This window comes from Bos indicus, chromosome 14 (genome assembly GCF_029378745.1).
Source record: "Bos indicus isolate NIAB-ARS_2022 breed Sahiwal x Tharparkar chromosome 14, NIAB-ARS_B.indTharparkar_mat_pri_1.0, whole genome shotgun sequence".
Lineage (NCBI taxonomy): Eukaryota > Metazoa > Chordata > Mammalia > Artiodactyla > Bovidae > Bos > Bos indicus.
Genome location: NC_091773.1, coordinates 18,080,681 through 18,101,859, shown reverse-complemented (window position 1 = coordinate 18,101,859; position 21,179 = coordinate 18,080,681). Strand labels below are relative to the sequence as shown.

At 38.6% G+C, this 21,179-nt stretch overlaps 1 pseudogene; it reads right to left on the bottom strand.

Moving 5' to 3' along the window:
• Positions 1 to 421: 421 nt before the first annotated feature.
• Positions 422 to 8,194, bottom strand: LOC109568204 (metalloendopeptidase OMA1, mitochondrial-like; annotated as a pseudogene).
• Positions 8,195 to 21,179: the final 12,985 nt, after the last annotated feature.

The window sequence follows — 21,179 nt, the reverse complement described above, 5'->3', positions numbered from 1 at the left end:
GCAGATATTTTAAAATGAATTGAAATAATCAATGTTTCATAAAAAGTAAATACATTAGAAGAATCTAAATAATACCTGTAATACAGACGGCTTTACTCTGAGCATCCACTTTTGTTTTCACTGCAAACATCCTTTTTTAAAAAGTTATATAAAAATGATAGACTGCTGCATTCTACACGGCCTGTGTCTCGTCTGGGCTCAGTCATGTCCAAATCTTTGCAACCCCATGCACCACAGCCTGCCAGGCTCCTCTTTCCATGGAATTTTCCAGGCAAGGATAATAGAGTGGGTTGCCATGCCGTCCTCCAGGGGATTACCCCAACCCAGGGATTGAACGTGTGTCTCTTGTATTGGCAGGAGTATTCTTTTACCATTGCGCCACCTGGGAAGTGTCCTGTGTCTCAAACATTTTAAATTAACTTCAAGCTTTTCCCTCAACTCTAAATGTTAATGATATTTGCTTCTATTTTTAAATGGGAAGTGTATACATTTTTTAAAACAGTGATATTTAGGTCTTCTCTGCCTGATTCTTCAAAAAAAAAAAAAAATGCTTCATGCTGAGTTTGAATAGCAACTGAGGGTCTGGTCCAGAAAGTGGTAGGTCATTACAGAGAACCAGCGGTACACATCTGTCAGCTCAATTTCCATGAAAAGGGTATTCCATACCCTTTCTGGCAACTTGAGATGACTGTGGAGGCTACCTGCAAATTCCATCTGCTGTCAAAACACTGGCCTGGCCCTGACATCCACACAAGGCTTTGCAGCAAGCTCTGGTCCAATTCTGTCTGTTTCAGCCTCCAATGTCTTACTGTATGGTCAATCAAACATATGCTCCTGCAATATAGATTTTCCCCAAAGTGCCAAACTATCTCAAGGCAAATGGCCCAGCTCACTGTGTGAAAAATCAAACCTAAGAAATCCAATAAATCAGCCAAGCTAGTCTTTTTTATTGCAGGCTGCCCAAGTACTGCATGTTCTATTTCATAGCCTGGAAGGAAGAAAACTTGATGAATACCAGTTACACTATGTAAAAACCTAGTGAAGATAAATATTTGTCCATTTGGAATTACAAAAGAAGTGCTGACTTTGGCAGCACATATACTAAAACTGGAATGACAAAAGTTTTTATCTGGGGAATCAACCACATGAATAATCCAGTTGATCTCAGAGATCCCTAGAATATCTTTATCGCATTCAGTTACATGATAAACAGTGTCTTGTCCTTAACGGTGACGTATTGTGTGTCTTTCTTTTTTTTTCTTTCCTATTTTATTGAAGTATAGATGATTTACCATGTTGTATTAATTTCTGCTATACAGCAAAGTAATTCAGTTATATAAATAGGTTCTTTTTCATTTCTTGTCCATTATGATTTATGACAGGATACTGAATATAATTCCCTGTGCTATACAGTAGGGTCTTGGTAGTTATTCATTCTATATATACTAGTTTGCATCTGCTAATCCCAAAGGCCAAAGGGGAGAAGGCGGGGGAAAGAAAGATTGAGAGTTTGGTCCTCTTTCTCAGCATATCATTTTAAAATTCTTTCATCAAAATATTCCGGTTCTGATATAATTCTGAGATGTTCTTTCCCCAGTTATAGTAGCTTGCTCTTTCCCATGATTGGACTTACTTTCAGTTGAGTGAAATAAAGCCACTACAAGTAGTAACCCAAATAATAACTTCCATTTTCGTCTTCCTTACACATTCTTTAAATAGTTCCTTCTTGTTAGGAGGAAACGTTTGTCACCATTTCCTTATACCCAAGAATACTTACAATGATTACAAGTAGTTTCTACACTGATTTAAGAATTATCAAGAGAGGAATTGGACAAGTTGAAACCATGAAATGAGGAAACTCCTGATGTCTCTTATGGGAGAACAATTTGGAGGGCACAATTTTGAAAGAGCACGGATGAACACAACTTCTTTTATCTGTGGCTGCCTTGAAAAAGAATCATTCAATGCAGTAATTTTTGGGTAGTCCTCCAAATTTCCTTGCTTTTGGTACTCAAGAGGCATACTGTTCTTTTGTTACTGAAAGTCCTATAGAAATAAAAATTTCCAAGCAGAAAAGGAAACTTATTAAACTGATTTATTCCCAGGCCTGGGTACTTGCTGTATGGTTTGTTGTTGTTGAGTCGCTAAGTCATGTCCGATTCTTTGCAACACCAGGCCTCCCTGTCCTTCACTATCTCCTGGAGTTTGCTGAAACTCATGTCCATTGAACCAGTGATGCCATCCAACCACCTTATTCTCTGTCGTCCCCTTCTCCTCCTGCCATCAACCTTTCCCAGCATCAGAGTCTTTTCTGAGTCAGCTCTTCCCATCAGGTGGCTGAAGTATTGGAGCTTCAGCTTTAGCATCAGTCCTTTCAATGAATATTCAGGGTTGATTTCCTTTAGGATTGACTGATTTGATCTCCTTGTAGTCCAAGGGACTCTCAAGAATCTTCTCCAGTACCACAATTCAAAAGCATTGATTACAGCTAGTGTGTTACATTTTCTCCAGTTGGTCAGTGAATTAAATCAGAAGAAAGCGCAATTTATCAGACTGCAGTTCACAGGTGCTTATCTTTCTTTTTTGATTTTTAAAAAATGTATTTGGCTTCATCAGGTCTTAGCTGCAGCACGCGGGCTCTTGTTGCGGCATGTAGGCATCTCTCTAGTTGTGGTACTGCAGAGAGTTCAGGCTCAGTTTCAGGCTTAGTTGCCCCACAGCATATGCAGTCTGAGTTCCTGCAGGCATGTGTGCTCAGTTACTTCAATCGTGTCCGAGTCTTTGTGACCCTATGGCCCACCAGTCTCCTCTGTCCTTGGGATTCTCCAGGCAAGAATATTGGAATGGTTGGCCATTTCCTCCTCCAAGGGATCTTCCTAACCCAGGGATGAATCCATGTCTCCTGCATTGCAGGCAGATTCTTGACTTCTGAGCCACTAGGGAAGCCCTTAATTCCCTGATCAGGGATCAATCCCATGTCCTCTGTATTAGAAGGCCACGTCTTAATGACTGGACCAGTCTGAAGCATACCTTCTTTTGCTTGATTTATCCAAACAGTGACAAAAGTGATGAGTCCCTCCAATTAGTGGTTGTGTTTGTTTGTGTGCTTTTCTGAGTGAGGTAGTAAGCTTTTTCTCCGTTAGTAAAAACTCAACGAAATAAAGGGGTTTGGCTTGATTCCCATTATAACACCAACACCAGACACAATACCTGCAAATAATAAATGTTCAATAAATATATTGGGAGAAAGAATGTATGAATGAGGAAAGCTGTTTCTTGAATGCCCATTAAAGCACTAAGGCATAGTCAATAACCCTTGAACCAGAAATCAAATGCTCAGATTCAAGGCACAATTCCATCTGTTTTCATTATCTATCCTTTCATAAATCGTGAAAGCTCTGAGCCTCAATTTCCTATTTGAGAAACAAGCAACTATCTATTTCATGAGCTACATCTCCTAAGACTTGTGAGGCTCCATCAAGATAATGCAGATGAAAGCACTCTGAGCTTTAAGCTGGTTTATAAATACATGATCAGACATGGCATGTCACCCTGACATCAATCAGGGAAATAATTTAAAAAGTGAGTGGGAAGTTAAGGAGGTAAAGAATGCTTAATTTGCCAGAATTCTCAGGGCAGTATGATACATAATTGGAAGAGAAATTTGATAAGATAGGAGGTAAGATCTTTTACCATTCCCATTCCAAGAGCTATATTCTACTTTCAAATCATATTCAATAAAACTTTCCTCTAAGAAGGTCTACACTTAATGACAGACCTTTTGAATATAGAGTGCAATAGAAATATGGAGCCAGAGGTATGTTGCCTGAGGCACAGAGGATGAATTTTTTCCAACAACTTTCCCTAGAAATTAATCAAAGAGACAATATTTTATTTCTTTAAACTGTCTACCAAAGATACCAAATTAAAAGGCTCCCTGGGATGTACACATATTGTCATGGCCCAATCACATATATAATCATATCAGAATCATACTAGACTGTATCAGATTTAAAGAAAATATGATCTTTGTCCCATAAAGTTTGAATATATTAATGTAGGTGGAACCAAGCTCAATCTTGTTAGGTAAAAAAGTTAATCTCACATAACAATATGGGGACAAAGCCAAAGTCAGAATCCAGTATTCTCCATCATGTTGTGCAAATGTTTTATAAGTGATTACAATTTAATTATTGATTCCAAAGCATTGAACAGATCAGGCCTTTGTACCATGTTTTTCCATTCCCTCTCTCCAAATGGACGGCCTACATTTAAACTAGACAGATGAAAACTGGTAACAGCTTGCTAATGGATGTCAGAATCGAAGCTCATTTTATTCAAGGGTCCCTTCATTTATTCTTTAATTCATCAAACATGTATTAGATGCTTAAATGGTCCAAGCATCTGGAGTTGCATAGGGAATTACAGTAAATACAAACAAACATTGTGTGTATGTGTGATCTGAAATGTTTACTAGTTGTGGTCTGAGAGAAGAAACATACCATTAAAATAAAACATTTGGCTCTTGGGCTAATTTCCAAGATAAGTTTGAAAAAAAAAAAGTTCATTTTCTGTGTTCCCTCTTCACGACTGTTGAATTGGGAATATAAAGCCACTAGACATTTGACTGCAATATTTCATTTCTCTTGTACAAATTAAATAGAATACTGACATTCAAATTATGCCCACTCTCATCTTGATACTTTTCCAAGATTACCTGAAAACTTTAAAACAGTTTGAAACAGACTCCCCTTTACATTAACTCATGCATTCAGCATTCATTTACAACACCCATCATGTGCCTGGCACTGTGAGTAAGTGCTGGGACAGGGGCACTAAGACACAAATGAGACTGCTCCAGAAGAACTCACTGTTGTACATAAGCAGCAAATGAACAGACTGCAATTCAGAGTGATAGTACAAAGGTTTCAATTCTATCAAGATACAGATGATACACAGAGGCACACGGAGGAGACTGAAGTTAATTGGACATGGGTGTTCAGAGAAGGCTTCCTAAAGAATGCTAAGTTACATTTGGAAAGAAGAATACAGGTTGAAGATAAGAGATGGTTATGTCAAAATGAAGGTTTAGCATTCACCAAGGAAAAGAAGCCCACAGCAAACTGTGTTCCCTGGGAACACAATTTATAACTGCTGGGGCAAAAAAATGCAACGTAGTTACGGTAAAGTTATTTTAGATATGACTAACTTGAGTACAACAAACCCATCTTCTTTTGATCCCCTAGCTGAGGTTTGCCTGTAGTTGTCCACATTCTCTGTTTCTCCTTCAGACTATTTTGCCTTTGTGATCATACAGTTACAATGTGGCTAAAAACAACAATGTGCATGTACAAAATAAGGCTAACTTAATTTAGAATTTACTGTATGAGTACCAAGATAGACTAGGAGAGGATATTTTTATCGCTATGCAAAGTTTTGTTCGAGATCTTTGGCCGTCTTTACAATCCCCCCCCCCCCCCAGTATCTTATTTTCTAATACGTTTTCCATCTTTCCTCTTCTTCCCTCTTCTCCTTCCCCTCCTCTTCCTCCCTTTTGTTCTCTCTTCCTATTTCTTCTTTCCTTCTTTTTTTAAATGGATGACCGTCTATGTCTGTGACTATATACCAAAGCTATATACTATATATTGTCTATATACTATATAGCAAAGACTTTCATCTGACTGAGTAATTTTAAATCTGTGTTTCCAGAGTTCTTTGGAACTTCTTGTGGAGAAATCATCCTGGGGATGACTAATCCAATGGCATTCAGGCTCACTTTCTTCACCTGGTCTCAGGCAGCCTCACAAAAATCTGCTTTTTAAATTGGGGCTTTGAGAAAGATTTCATTTGAAAAGAGAGTTCTTATGCTTCTTTTTAAAATCACTCTTTCCTGTCTAGCTCTCATCTTCTGAGGATAAGCTGAGGCAAACAGAGAAGCGATAGGATCAATACTGTATAGTGACCTAGACAGAACTACACTTACACATGGGTCTTTTTCCCAGGGATCTCATCCCTTTGGGTGACTCCAGGTGAGGGTTCTCCTGTGCCACACGGCCCACTTAACAGGCAGTATCTCTTAGAGGAGTGTAATGAAAAGGGTGTCACCATGTGCTACGTGTCTTCCCCTAAGTGTAGATTTAACTGCCTCCTAACCGCCTTTGAGCTTTATTTATTTATTTAAAAATATTTATTTGGCTGCATCTAGTCTTCATTGAGGCATGTGGGTTCTAAGGTGTCTGGGCTCAGTGAAGAGCAGGCTTAGTTGTCCCCCAGCCTGGGGGATATCAGTTCCCCGACCAGGGATCAAACCTACGTCACCTGCCTTGGAAGGTGTTGGAAGGTGGATTCTTAACCACTGGACCACCAGGGAAGTCCCTTCCTTGTAGCTTTAATAAGAAATACTCTAACTCAATTTGGAAGATATGAACTATGAATTTATTAAATTAACTATGCTGAGTCATGGAAACTATATATATATATATATATATACACACACACACACACACACACACACACATATATATACATATGTACATATGTATACACATATATATCTATATATTTCTTGAAATGGAGTTTCTTATCAACTTCTTTGGGGATTGGGGACACAAACAGGCAAGCATCTGAATTTTTCAGTGCAACCAGATGTGGAGTAGTCTTGTTGCTATGAATTGAATTATGTCCCTCAAAGGATAAGTTGAAGTTCTACTCCCCATTACCTCAGAAAGTGAATTCAAGTCTGTTGGAAATAAGATGGTCTTAGATGTGACTTATAAATTAAAACCAGGTCATGCTTGAATAGAGTGGGGCCCTAACCCAACACAATTGGTGTCCTTATAAGAAGGTGGCCACATGAAGACACAAGAGACACAGAGAGAACACCATGTGAAGATGAAGCCTGAGATTGGAGTGATGCAACTATAGTCCAAAGAATACAAAAGATTGCAGCCATCATTAGAAGCTAGAAGGACATTGTAGACTAGACTCTTCCTCAAAGTCCTGAGATGTACCCAAACCTGATTTTGAACCTGGTATCAGACTTCTAGCCTCCAGAATTGTGGAACAACAAACTATTGTGTTAAGACACCAGTTTGCAGTATTTTACTACAGCAGCCCCAGGAAACTGATAGACATGCTAAGGTTCACAGATGAATAAGACATCATCAACCTTGCTGGGTGTCCGGCACACTGTTGGGAGTAGGTGACATCTGAGTTGGGCACTCAGGAGGGAGTCGGAGTCAGCCAAAAGGAAAAATGCATTCATAGCAAGGAAGAAAGCAGGAGCAAAGGACAGGCTTTGGAAAGGTCTTCTCGTGTTTGAGTAATGCTGAGTAGCTCTGTAGAGCTCCAGTTTGGAACATGGGGTTTGGGCAAAAACTGATGCAATGCCTTTTTGCAACAGGAGAGTTTACTTAAATCAAGAAAAACTTCAAGTTTTGGAATCACTGTGTGTGTCTGTCTGTGTGTGTGTTTAAATATATATTTATCCCCAGATGGTTTTTCTTTCTTTCTTTTAATTTCTTTTTAATTATGGCAGCTATTCTCCAAACATGTTTTTGTTTATCTCAAACTAAGTATACAGTTTCAACATATGGAGCATATTTTGTTTTACTTCAGTTTATCTTAAGAAATCAGCTTTCCTAACTCTTATTGGCAGTGAACCCAAATGATTTCTTACGTTTTCTTTTCCGCTCTACTTTCTCCTCCTTGTCTTTTTCTTTTAGTTATGATTTCTCTCTATCTTCATCACTCTCACTTTGTCTCCATTCCTCTCTCCCTCCTTTTCTTTTTCCCTTCCTTCCTTCTTTCCTTGTTTTCCTTTTCTTTCTGGGAGGTCACAAAAGATTTCCCATGTGGATGAACTAGGCATTTAGTGGCATGAACCAATAGTTCCTTGGCTTGTGGACATTTAATCAGCCTACAAAATACACAAAATGGAAATAATGTTAATAAACAAGTCAGGGATATTATTTGCTTTTTCATTTATAGTATTATGAACCTGGAATTTGAGTCTGTTCATAATCTAGCCCAAACAATTTTATCAGCCTTGTTTTGTATAATGCATTTTCAAACCTCAGTGTATTCAGCTCTCCTATCATTCTTTTCCTTAAAAAGCTAGTGTTCATCCTCTCAGTCTACAGCATTCCACTTACCCTTCAAGATCCAGCTCAAATATTCCTTCCTTTTGACACATTTTATGATGATTGCTGGCAGAATTAATCTTTTTCTTCCCTGGATTTGCTAGAACTTTGTATGTTCCTCCAGCCTTGCTTTGTTATGATTGGTTTTTATTTTCATACACATCTCCTTCATTAAACTGATGTCAAGAATGGTTTCTCATTGTCCCCAGATCTGCAGTGTCCAATATACAGAAATTCAGTTCAGTCACTCAGTCATGTCCAACTCTTTACGACCCCATGGACTGCAGTATGCTGGGCTTCCCTGTCCTTCACCAACTCCTGGAGCTTGCTCAAACTCATGTCCATCAAGTCAGTGATGCCATCCAACCATCTCAATCCTCTGTCATTGTCTTCTCCTCCTGTCTTCAATCTTTCCCAGCAGCAGGGTCTTTTCCAATGAGTCAGTTCTTCGCATCAGGTGGCCAAAGTATTGGAGCTTCAGCTTCAGCATCAGTCCTTCCAATGAATATTCAAAGCACTCCATAAATTCTCGCTGAAGACACACTTGAGTGAAACAGATTGTAATCCTCATACCAGAAGCAAAAATCTTGTCTTTAATATCCATGCAACTCTTTCTTAAAGTCATTTGCAGACTTCACAATGTGAAAGGCACTAGAAATGTCAGAAATTGGGCATTTGTGGCAGGAAGCCATTTAGGATGCCAAATATAAGACTGATAGGAGAAAAAATAAAATATTGTTAGAGAACTTATCCTTTCTTGGTGTGTATATTCATGTAGCAGAAACTGGGCAATCCAGTGGACTTCAAAAACAATGCAGGAACACAGTAATACATTCATGAATACTTCTGCAGTGACACTGGAAGAAAGTTTTACCATTCAAACCAACTGTGTAATCAGTTACACTATGCTGAGACAGTTTTTGACAGCACTGTTCTGTAAATGACTCATGAAGTCTGCTATAAGAATGAAAGTAGTTGTGGCATATATGTCACGTGTACTTAATATGGGCTTCCCAGGTGGCTCAGTGGGCAAAAATCCACCTGCAGTGCAGGAGATGCAGGAGACATGGGTTCAATCCCTGGGTCGGGAAGATCCCCTGGAGGAGGACCCAAAGGGTCACAAACAGTCAGACATGACTGAAGTGACTGAGCACATACATATACTGAATATGTCTGTGAAAGTGAAAGTCACTCAGTCGTGTCCAGCTCTTTGCGACCCCGTGGACTATACAGTTCATGAAATTCTCCAGGCAAGAATACTGGAGTGGGTAGCCTTTCCCTTTCCAGGGGATCTTCCCAACCCAGGGATTGAACCCAGGTCTCCCACATTGCAGGTGGATTCTTTACCATCTGAACCACAAGGGAAGCCCAAGAATACTTGAGTGGGTTTCCTATCCCTTTTCCAGCAGATCTTCCTGACCCAGAAATCCAACCAGGGTCTCCTGCATTATAGGCAGATTCTTTACCAACTGAGATATCAGGGAATCCCAAATATGTCTGTACTTCCCTAAAACAGAGCCTATATCTTTTTTCTTAAAACACTCAGCACATTATTTAACACATTGAATATGATCTAAGAAGAGTTTTGAAGGAATGAAGATTGTCTAATCTAACATATAGCAGGAACGGCACAGTCCCCGGCTTCATGGTTACGTGTGTATTACGTTAATTCAGTCGTGTCTCTCTGTGCTACACTATGGACTGTAGCCTGCCGGGTTTCTCAGTCCCTGGAAATCTCCAGGGAAGAATACTGGAGTGGGTTGCCATGCCCTCCTCCAGGGGATCTTCCCAATGCAGGGATTGAACCACGTCTCTAATGCCTTCTGCATCAGCAGGTGGATCACTGTACAACTAGCTGTCAACTAGGAAGCCCTGGATATATTATATACTTACGGGTAATTTGAGTTGTTGTAAGGCAGAAACCAACACCATTCTAAAGCGATTGTCCTCTAATTAAAAAAAATTTTTTTAAAGGAAGGAGACAAGTCTCTATCCCCATCTCTGACACTGGGGAGAGGGTGTGGTGCAGTCCTCACCAGACAACAAACCTGGGAAGAAGGTGGGCAAGATTTTCAGGTAGAAAATTGTTTCCTACTTATTGCTGTTCAGTTGCTAAGTTGTGTCCCACTCTTTGCAACCCCATGGACTACAGAATGCTGGGCTTCTTTGTCCTTCACTATCTGCTGGAGTTTGCTCAAATTCATGCCTGAGGAGTCAGTGATACCATCCAACCATCTCATCCTCTGTCACCCCCTTCTGTTCTCAGTCTTTTCCAGCATCAGGGTCTTTTCCAATGGCTCTTTGCATCAGGTGGCCAAAGTATCAGAGCGTCAGCTTCTGCATCAGTCCTTTCAATGAATATTCAGGGTTGATTTCCTTTAGGATTGACTGATTTGATGTCTTTGCTGTCCAAGGACTCTCAAGAGTTTTCTTCAGCCCCACAGTTCAAAAGCATCAATTCTTCAGCATTTAACCTTCTTTATTGTCCAGCACTCACCTCTGTACATTACTACTGGAAAAACCATAGCTTTGACTAGATGGACACTTGTTGTCTTTTGCCACAGGAACACTCACCTACCAAACCATCAGTCACCAGCTTACACGTTTCTCTCCTGTTCTTCCTTCACTTAGCAGTGGGGAGAATTCTTCTCTGTCCTCTGGCTTATGAAACAACTGGGTTTCTCTAGCTCTCCCCACTTCAGCTAAAGAAGCCCATATTTATAATCATCAACCTACAAATGGACAATCGTCAGTCGGAGGGTAGCTTCTTTAGAAACAGCCAGAGGCTGAGTATTTAATACTTTGAAGCATATTTTCACCACAAGTGTTAAGCTAACGTCTGTTAAGAATTGTCTCCAGCTCTGTCACTGTGGAAACAGAAGCTCCTCCGTAAACCCCAATTTCACTCCCTGAAAAGATTCCACTCAGTGCTAAGGCTTTAAGAATAGTTTAGGGGAAATGTTATAGTCTTTTAAAATAAGAAATCAGCAAACTTCCACAAATCTTCACGTCAACATAGTGATTTCTCATCTACAAAGCACTTTCCGCTGGTTAGCTTTGCCTCTGTTTGACTTTAAGCCACAGAACAACCACATTGGTTAGAAAGAGTTTGTTGTGGGAACCTCTCTTATACTTCATCCAGTTCCATTGACAAAGCTCGGGTCCTTGAAAAAACCATGCTCCTCTCACCACCAGTACCTTCTCCCATTGTTTTCTCTTTCAGGACTTCCCAAGGGAAACTTGCCCACCCTCTCCCCCTTTGTTTAGTTAATTTCCTCTTATGCTCCAGATGTGAACTGAAAAGCAAATTTTTCAGCAAAGTCTTCCCTGACCATCCCTACTTCAAATATTTCTTGTGTACATGGGGATAACACGTAGAATCACGTTTCTGTCTTCCAGAATATCTGAAATCAGTTTCTAGCTATTCATTTTTCCATATCATTATGTGAATACTTGCCACCTTACTAGGTTACATGTCATTTCTGTGCTTATAACTCGGTAAATACTTGAGAATGAAATGAGGGACCACCATCCACCTTCCTTTCCAGCTGAGAAATTTGAAGCTCAAAGCACATGTCAAAGATCATGTTGCTAATAAGAGTTTTTGATGTCAGAGAGACCTAAAATTTCCAATTTTAGCATTGGCATTACTCATTTGGATGATTTTCTTTGAGTCTCTTGTTATCTGTTATCTGTTGAATTCATATAATAGAAATTAAGAGAATTGTTAAGTTCTATAAGAAATAAATTGCATATAGTGTCTGTGTACCCTGAATATAGTCTTAACAAATCCATTCATGTCTTTTAAGTCTACTAGTTGGACCACTGATTCTAGTCTATGAAACTATTTTTATATTGTTCAAAATCATTAATATCTCTTCTTACAAGGGGAAAATCTGAAGCAAAAGGCAAGTAGTAAGTGCTAAAAGCGATTGTTTCCCTTCTTCCTTTTGCATTTAGCTCATAATGTAGTGACAGAGAAGATTATGACATAAAATTTTCAAGGCAATAGAAATGGAAGCAAAGGTAACATATATTTAGTTTATTTATCATCTTCCTAAATGCCTGGTATGCTTGTTGCATTGTCAGTTATTTACATTAACAAGGATTGTTTGAAAGACAGGCTCAAGAAGGAGATATTTTGGAGAAAATGAAAAATTTCTCATGGTAAAATCAGAGAGTGAAGTCAGAGTGTTTTTACTGGCCGATTTCCTAACGGATGGAGCTGAGGAAATGATACTAGTTAAAGAAGTTGCCTGGAGAGAAGGCTTATGCAGTTTTAAAAATAAGGAAAAAATGGAAAGAAAAGGAATATAGAGAAAAAAGAAAAGAAAGAAAAAGTAAGCATTGTAATAGCAAGAGATACTTCACTCAGATTTCTTGACACTTAATCTTGTGTTTGATCCATCAGGCCACCTGGGGTGCTCTATAATATTATGATATCCAATGTATAATTTATATCTTCTATATTATATTCCTAGGCTATTAGAGGTAGAATACAGACCCAGGATATTTATAAAAATTGTAGCATATAAAAAGCAAGGGGATATAAAAACATTCTACTTCAAAGATTCTATTTCAGGCTGAAAATGAAAGGATATTGTGAAATCCACACATATATGACTTAATATATATTTTCTAGTTCATTTAATTTTAAAACTGCTTTAATACAGCTATATTAGAAGCAGCAATTATCCATATTTAAAATTTTGGCTGGAGAAAGCTCAAAGCACTGACATAGGTAGCAAGATGTTTGTGTATGAGAACATGCAGGGGAATTGAAATCAAAGGAACTGGGATCAAGTTATAGCTATGCCGCTTATGATCTTTGCCACATTAAAATTAGAAAATGAAATATAAGTTAGTAATGCCTACATTATAAGATAGATATGATTAAATAAGATTAAAAATAATATGAATAACTTTTATACACTAATACTTTTAGTCTTGGAAGAAAAGTTATGACCAACCTAGACAACATATTAAAAAGCAGAGACATTACTTTGCCAACAAAGGTCCATATAGTCAAGGCTATGGTTTTTCCAGTCGTCATGTATGGATGTGAGAGTCAGACTATAAAGAAAGCTGAGCACCAAAGAATTGATGCTTTTCAACTGTGGTGTTGAAGAAGACTCTTGAGAGTCCCTTGGACAGCAAGGATATCCAGCCAGTCCATCCTAAAGGAAATCATTACTGAATATTCATTGGAAGGACTGATGCTGAAACTGAAACTCCAGTACTTTGGCCACCTGATGTGAAGAACTGATTCATTGGAAAAGATCCTGATGCTGGGAAAGATTGAGGGCAGGAGGAGAAGTGGACGACAGAGGATGAGATGGTTGGCTGACATCACCGACTCAATGGATATGAGCTTGAGTAAACTCAAGGAGTTGGTGATGGACAGGGAGGCCTGGCATGCTGCAGTCCATGGGGTCACAAAGAGGCAGACACAACTGAGCAACTGAACTGAACTTTAGTCTAAATTTAATAAATACTGTTTGCTTTTTTTAAAAAAATAGGAGACAAAAGATAAAGTATTTTAAAATACTAAATGATGTCCAGCAGCATAGCTGCTGGAAACAAGAAAATAAATGTGCCTTTCTTATCAGCAAGTTCCACTGTCATCCACCATGCACCATTTTCTTTCCTTCTCTACCTTTACCTCAGCTATTTAAGGAAAAACATAATAATGTTTCATTTCATTTCACCCAATAAGGGTGAGGCCAAGGCCAACCTTATTCTAAAGAAGACTGAATATCATACATGCACATCTACACAAGCTGGTGATCTTCAGGGAAGAGAAGAATTCAAGCATTTTTTTTTAATTTTATATATATATATATATATATATATATATATATATACACACAGTCACTCAAGTCATTATCTTTTTCTTACTGCACTGGCTAAAACATCTATTACAATATTGAATAGAAATGATAAGACTGAGTATCATTGTCCATTCCTTTCAAGGAAAATAATTTGAATATTTTATCATTAAGTGTGGTATGAATTCTATGATTTTCACAAATGCCCTTTATTAGACTAAGGAATATGACTTCTGTTTCTAGATTAATGAGACTCTTTTTCCAGGAATTGATACTGGATTATGATACATTTTTCTCTACACCTACTGAGAGAGTCATATTTTTTAGCCTGTTAATGTGGTTAATTAAATTGATGAGGTCAATTATTAAAATATTAAACCAATCTGGCATTAGTGTGATAGAACGATTCTGATCATGATGTATTATCCTTTTTATATGTGATTTGACAACGAAACTGCATTAAGAATCTTTGGATATATATTCATAAGAAATGCAAGCCTGTAATTTCTTTCTCTTATAATCCGCTGGATCATGGAAAAAGCAAGAGAGTTCCAGAAAAACATCTATTTCTGCTTTATTGACTATGCCAAAGCCTTTGACTGTGTGGATCACAATTAACTGTGGAAAATTCTGAAAGAGATGGGACTACCAGACCACCCGACCTGCCTCTTGAGAAATCTGTATGCAGGTCAGGAAGCAACAGTTAGAACTGGACATGGAACAACAGACTGGTTCCAAATAGGAAAAGGAGTATGTCAAGGCTGTATATTGTCACCCTGCTTATTTAACTTCTATGCAGAGTACATCATGAGAAACGCTGGACTGGAAGAAACACAAGCTGGAATCAAGATTGCCGGGAGAAATATGAATAACCTCAGATATGCAGATGACACCACCCTCATGGCAGAAAGTGAAGAGGAACTAAAGAGCCTCTTGATGAAAGTGAAAGTGGAGAGTGAAAGTTGGCTTAAAGCTCAACATTCAGAAAACAAAGATCATGGCATCGGGTTCCATCACTTCATGGGAAATAGATGGGGAAACAGTGGAAATAGTGTCAGACTATTTTTTTGGGCTCCAAAATCACTGCAGATGGTGACTGCAGCCATGAAATTAAAAGACACTTATTCTTTGGAAGGAAAGTTATGTCCAACCTAGATAGCATATTCAAAAGCAGAGACATTACTTTGCCAACAAAGGTCCGTCTAGTCAAGGCTATGGTTTTTCCAGTGGTCATATATGGATGTGAGAGTTGGACTGTGAAGAAGGCTGAGTGCTGAAGAATTGATGCTTTTGAACTGTGGTGTTGGAAAAGACTCTTGAGAGTCCCTTGGACTGCAAGGAGATCCAACCAGTCCATTCTGAAGGAGATCAGCCCTGGGTGTCCTTTGGAGGGAATGATGCTGAAGCTGAAACTCCAGTACTTTGGCCACCTCATGCAAAGAGTTGACTCATTGGAAAAGACTCTGATGCTGGAAGGGATTGGGGGCAGGAGAGCAAGGGAACGACAGAGGATGAGATGGCTGGATGGCATCACTGACTTGATGGACGTGCGTCTCAGTGAACTCCGGGAGTTGGTGATGGACAGGGAGGCCTGGCGTGCTGAGATTCATGGGGTCGCAAAGAGTCAGACACGACTGAGTGACTGAACTGAACTGATAATTTCTTTGTCTGGCTTTGGCATGCAAAGTACACTATCTTATAGAATGATTTGGATGTATTGTTTCTTAAAATTTCTGGATGAATTTTTAAAGAATTATGCTTTTTCTTTCTTAAATACTCAATATAATTCACTATTAAATCAGCTTGGCGTAAAGTTCTCTTATGCAAAGGTTTTTTTTTTTTTTTTTTTTTTACTACAAGTCAATTTTTAGAATATGTATAGTAATATACCTGTTATTTATATCTTCTTTCATGAGGTTTGGTATTTATTGTCTTTCAAAGGATGTTTTCATTGCATCTAAGTAATTGAACTTTGTGAGCATTTTTAATTACCAAATATAAAATGTACTCATGAAAAGCAACCTGAAAGATTTTGAAATTTATAAGGAAATAGATCATGGTATTTTACTGCTTAAATCATCATAGTATTTCCTATTGGACTCCCTATTGAATTCAAATTTCACTAGAATCATACAATGTGGCCTATTAAATATCTTAAAAATTGAAGCTTCTCCATGACATTATCTTTCTTCCCTTGGCAATTGGGCTTTATGTTTCCTGTACCTACAAAGTTATCTCCAAAGACAGAGCTTCACACAAGTCATTTTTCTGCTGGAATATTTTTTCTATGATTATTATATGACTGCTTCCCAAAATTCAAGTTTCAACTCAAATATGACTTTCTTAGGAAGTCTTTCTTGGCTATGCTTGTTAAAAGTTATGGGCTTACCTCTGTAGTAGTCAGAAATCTAAGATGACTAACAATTACTCATATCCATATATAATCCACTCTCTTTGAGGGTGGATAAGCTCTGTGAATATATTAGAATATCGCTGTCAGGATTCATGCCATGTTATTTGGCATGAGGGAGTATGTAGATGGAGGCTTCCCCCGTGGCGCTAGTGGTAAAACCCCCCTGTGCCAATTCAGAAGATATAAGAGATGTGGATTTGATCCCTGGGTTGGGAAAATCCCCTGGAGAAGGGCATGGCAACCCACTCCAGTATTCTTACCTGGAGAAACTCTTGGACAGAGAAGCCTGGTGGGCTACAGTCCATAGGATTGCAAAGAGTCGGACAGGACTGAAGCAACTTAGCACACACAGTATGCAGATATAATTCAAGTTCCTAAAAAGTTGACTATAAATTAATCCAAAGGTCAATTATTCTGGGTGCCTTTAACATAATCAAGCAAGTTCTGTGAAAAGCATAAATATCCATCTATTTATATGGAAGAAACAAAAAATCATTTTGTAAGAGAGTCTACAGAGATTGTCAAATGACATAAGCCTCAGGATGGCCTCCACGATGCTGAGATTACCTCTGGCCAACAGCCAGTAAGAAATTAGGACCTTAGTCCTACAATTGCAAGGAACTAAACTCTGCCATCAACACTAATGTGTTTGGAAGAAGATCCTGAGCTCCACATGAGACTGTAACTTCAGTTTGCATCCTGATTTCAACTTAATGAGACCTTGAACAGATTGCCCGGTTAACTCATGCCCAGATTCTGGATCTAGGAAAATTATGAATTGATAAATCATGTTATGTTAAATTGCAAGATTTCTGGGAATTTGTTATGCAGAAATAGAAGATGAATGCTCTCAATTCTCTATTACAGTCTGTATTACACTGCATTATTTTATTTCCTTCATAGCTTAAAACTTTGAAGTTATCTTACTCATTTTCTTGATTATTTCATTGTTTATTTCAGTATTTACCCCCAGAATATACATTCTACTAGAAGAACAATTTTGGTTGTCATTCTGCCAGGTTGATCCTTGCCATTCTGGCTGTTTGAGAGGTAGATTGGAAAGAGTTATAAATCTGTTTCTATTTTTCTGTGAAAAAAGAGAGTAATACGTACTGTATAATACTAAGATTTTTCTCAGTGGGACAAAATCTTTCTTTGGTATTCTTCAATTTTCTAAATAATTAAATATGAGGGAAAGTCTAAAAATTCTTCAAAATGAGAGAAATGCCAAGCCAAAATTTCCCATAAATCAGAGGCATCCTGCTCTGTTATTTTTCAAATAAGCTAAGCAACATTTCAGTACAGAATTTTACTTTGCATAATGAATATATATATATATATATTTTTTTTTTTTTTTGTATTTTCCCCTTTTTTGTTATTGTGACCACATGTGGTAATGGTGCTAGAACATTCCTCCCTTCTTTGTTTCATGCCCAAAGTGATCTTCATATTCAGAGTTTCCAGCAGATCTGTCTATTTTGTGAATTCTCACTATTGTTATCCTGAAAAGGTAATCAGCAACTGGCTGAGCCAAAAGGAGGGACAGAGAGCTACAAGATTGTCTTTTGTCCTGCTACAGGAAGAATTTAACTCCTTTACTGAACTCGCAAGCAAAAAATACACTGATTAATTATTTTAAAATCATCATATTTTCAGGTAATATATTCCCTTCAGGCAAAAATTCTTCAAGTCCAGAACTTTGTGGCTCATTATATTTATCTTCAAAATCTTCAGATCAGATCAGTCGTTCAGTCGTGTCCGACTCTTTGCGACCCCATGAATCACAGCACGCCAGGCCTCCCTGTCCATCACCAACTCCCAGAGTTCACTGAGACTCACGTCCATCCAGTCAGTGATGCCATCCAGCCATCTCATCCTCTGTCGTCCCCTTCTCCTCCTGCCCCCAATCCCTCCCAGCATCAGACTCTTTTCCAATGAGTCAACTCTTCACATGAGGTGGCCAACGTATTGAAGTTTCAGCTTTAGCATCAGTCCTTCCAAAGAAATCCCAGGGCTGATCTCCTTCAGAATGGACTGGTTGGATCTCCTTGCAGTCCAAGGGACTCTCAAAAGTCTTTTCCAACACCACAGTTCAAAAGCATCAATTCTTCGGCGCTCAGCCTTCTTCACAGTCCAACTCTCACATCCATACATGACCACTGGAAAAACCATAGCCTTGACTAGACGAACCTTTGTTGGCAAAGTAATGTCTCTGCTTTTGAATATGCTATCTAGGTTGGTCATAACTTTGCTTCCAAGGAGTAAGCGTCTTTTAATTTCATGGCTGCAGTCACCATCTGCAGTGATTTTGGAGCCCAGAAGAATAAAGTCTGACACTGTTTCCACCGTTTCCCCATCTATTTCCCATGAAGTGGTGGGACCAGATGCCATGATCTTCATTTTCTGAACGTTGAGCTTTAAGCCAACTTTTTCACTCTCCACTTTCACTTTCATCAAGAGGCTTTTTAGTTCCTCTTCACTTTCTGCCATAAGGGTAGTGTCATCTACATATCTGAGGCTATTGATATTTCTCCCGGCAATCTTGATTCCAGCTTGTGTTTCTTCCAGTCCAGCGTTTCTCATGATGTACTCTGCATATAAGTTAAATAAACAGGGTGACAATATACAGCCTTACAACAAAATCTTACAACTAAACAAAGAAATGCCACATTGGCTATCACCTTGAATTCAACAGTGTTGCCACATCCAGTCTTTACTCTTCCTCAGTGTCTAATTTTGTGGCTGTTGGCAGCTGTAAACTTGTGACAAAGGATATGTCACCTTCAAATTCCAGGTCTGCAGAACATCACAAGATTACGTTAGATAAACATCTTTTGCTTTCAACCAGTCAAGCTGCTGGGTGTAAGCCCCAAATCCCAACTCTCCATTTAAACCAGTTTCAGTAACACCATCAGAATCCATTCCAAGATTTTAAACATGGCAAACATCTTCAAGCATATGTCTAGAAAAGAAGTACTAATATGTTTCTTGTATGAGTTAAAGGATTCTAGACATTACCCTATTCAAAATAAATGTATTTCCCATTGATCTTCATTGTACCTACAATTTTACCATTAAATTAAAAAAAGAAATTGTGCCCAAGATTTACTGCTTACAAAATGATGAAAATAATATACCAAATCCCTCATATGTTTGCAACTTTGTTTCCTGCAACATAAATCTAGCCTAATCTGGTAGGTAGAAAAGTACATTGGGAAGAGAACAGCCAGGTAATCCAGGTTTAAATCTTGTATTTATTTCTTATTGAAATGACAACTTTTGGACCAGAGTATCCTCACATGTTAAAACTTAATAAAATAACACTTGCCTTACAAGACTGTCATTAATATATAATGTAAGAAAAAGACCAACACAAAACATGATTATCAGTAGTTATTATTGTTTTTATTTTAGTGCTAGTTGTCCAGCCGTGTCCTGCTCTTTATGACCCCATGGACTGTAGCCCACCAGGCTCCCCTATCTATGGGATTTCCCGGGCAAGAATACTTACGTGGGTTGCCATTTCCTTCTTTAGGGGATCATCTCGAACCTGGGTGTCCTGCATTGTAGTCAGATTCTTTACTATCTGAGCCACCAAGGAAAGTGACCTATTAAAGTATTTATTGTGTTCTCTATAGACAGTTCACTATAGATACATGGAGATGGAATGGGCTTGTTTTATATAACTTCCAGGGTAAAATAAGAATCAAAGAAAACCATAGGAAGAAACAAAGTTTACTTACTTCTAAAGAAAAGAAAAACTAAATTATTAATCATTTTAGTATTGTTGTTGCTATTATTTATTGACTGACTACTTTCTCTGGGGAAGTTATTGTGCTAATTGCTTACATGTATTATCCTATTGGGCTTCCCAGGTGGTACTCGTGGTAAAGGACCCATCTGCCAATACAGAATGTTATCTTCTCTGGTTCAGGAAGATCCTCTGGAGAAGGGAATGGCAACCCACTCCAGTATTCTTACCTGGAGAATCCCCATGGACAGAGGAGCTTGGTGGGCTACAGTCCATAGGGTCACAAAGAGTCAGACATGACTGAAGCAACTTAGCAGCAGTAGCACTATCCTATTAAATCTTCACAACCCAGTTATTACCATTTTATGTGAATCATAAAAAGTTCACAAAGAGCTTTGGAACTATGATCTAATCTCAGATATGTCAAATTATGGGAAGTTGTCGACCAGAAAAGCCAGATATTTCTCCAGAAAAGGCAGGTTTATTCAGAGAATTGCAATTTGGGGTCTACAACCATGGTGTGCTTAATCATTCAGTCATGTCAGATGTTTTATGACCCCATGGACTGTAGCCCACAAGGCTCCTCTTCCATAGGATTCTCCGGACAAGAATATTGGAGAGGGTTGCCATGCCCTCCCCCAGGGGATCTTCCCAACCCAGGGATCTAACCCAGGTCTCCCGCATTGCAGGCAGATTCTTTGCCACCTACGCCACCAGGGAAGCCCTTGTCAACCATGGTGAGACACGCTCAAGTCCAAAAGGAGGAAAGGAGAATGTTTTTATAGAGAGGAAAAGGAAGTTAGGAGAGCTATATTAAACAGACAGCCTATGGCTTTTCATTGGATGAGGTAAGTCGTTCTTCTTGTGGGCTTTGCTATGTTCATAGGATGTGAGAGCACCCCCTTATGGTCTTCCAATTAAACTCTGTTTAATTGGACTTCTTTTCTTATTTTTTTTCTAAAGGAAAACAATGAGATCTTTAGGACAGCTAACTTGGATGTACAAGGTAACTGTCAATTAAACTTTGTATAACCTCACTTTAAGAA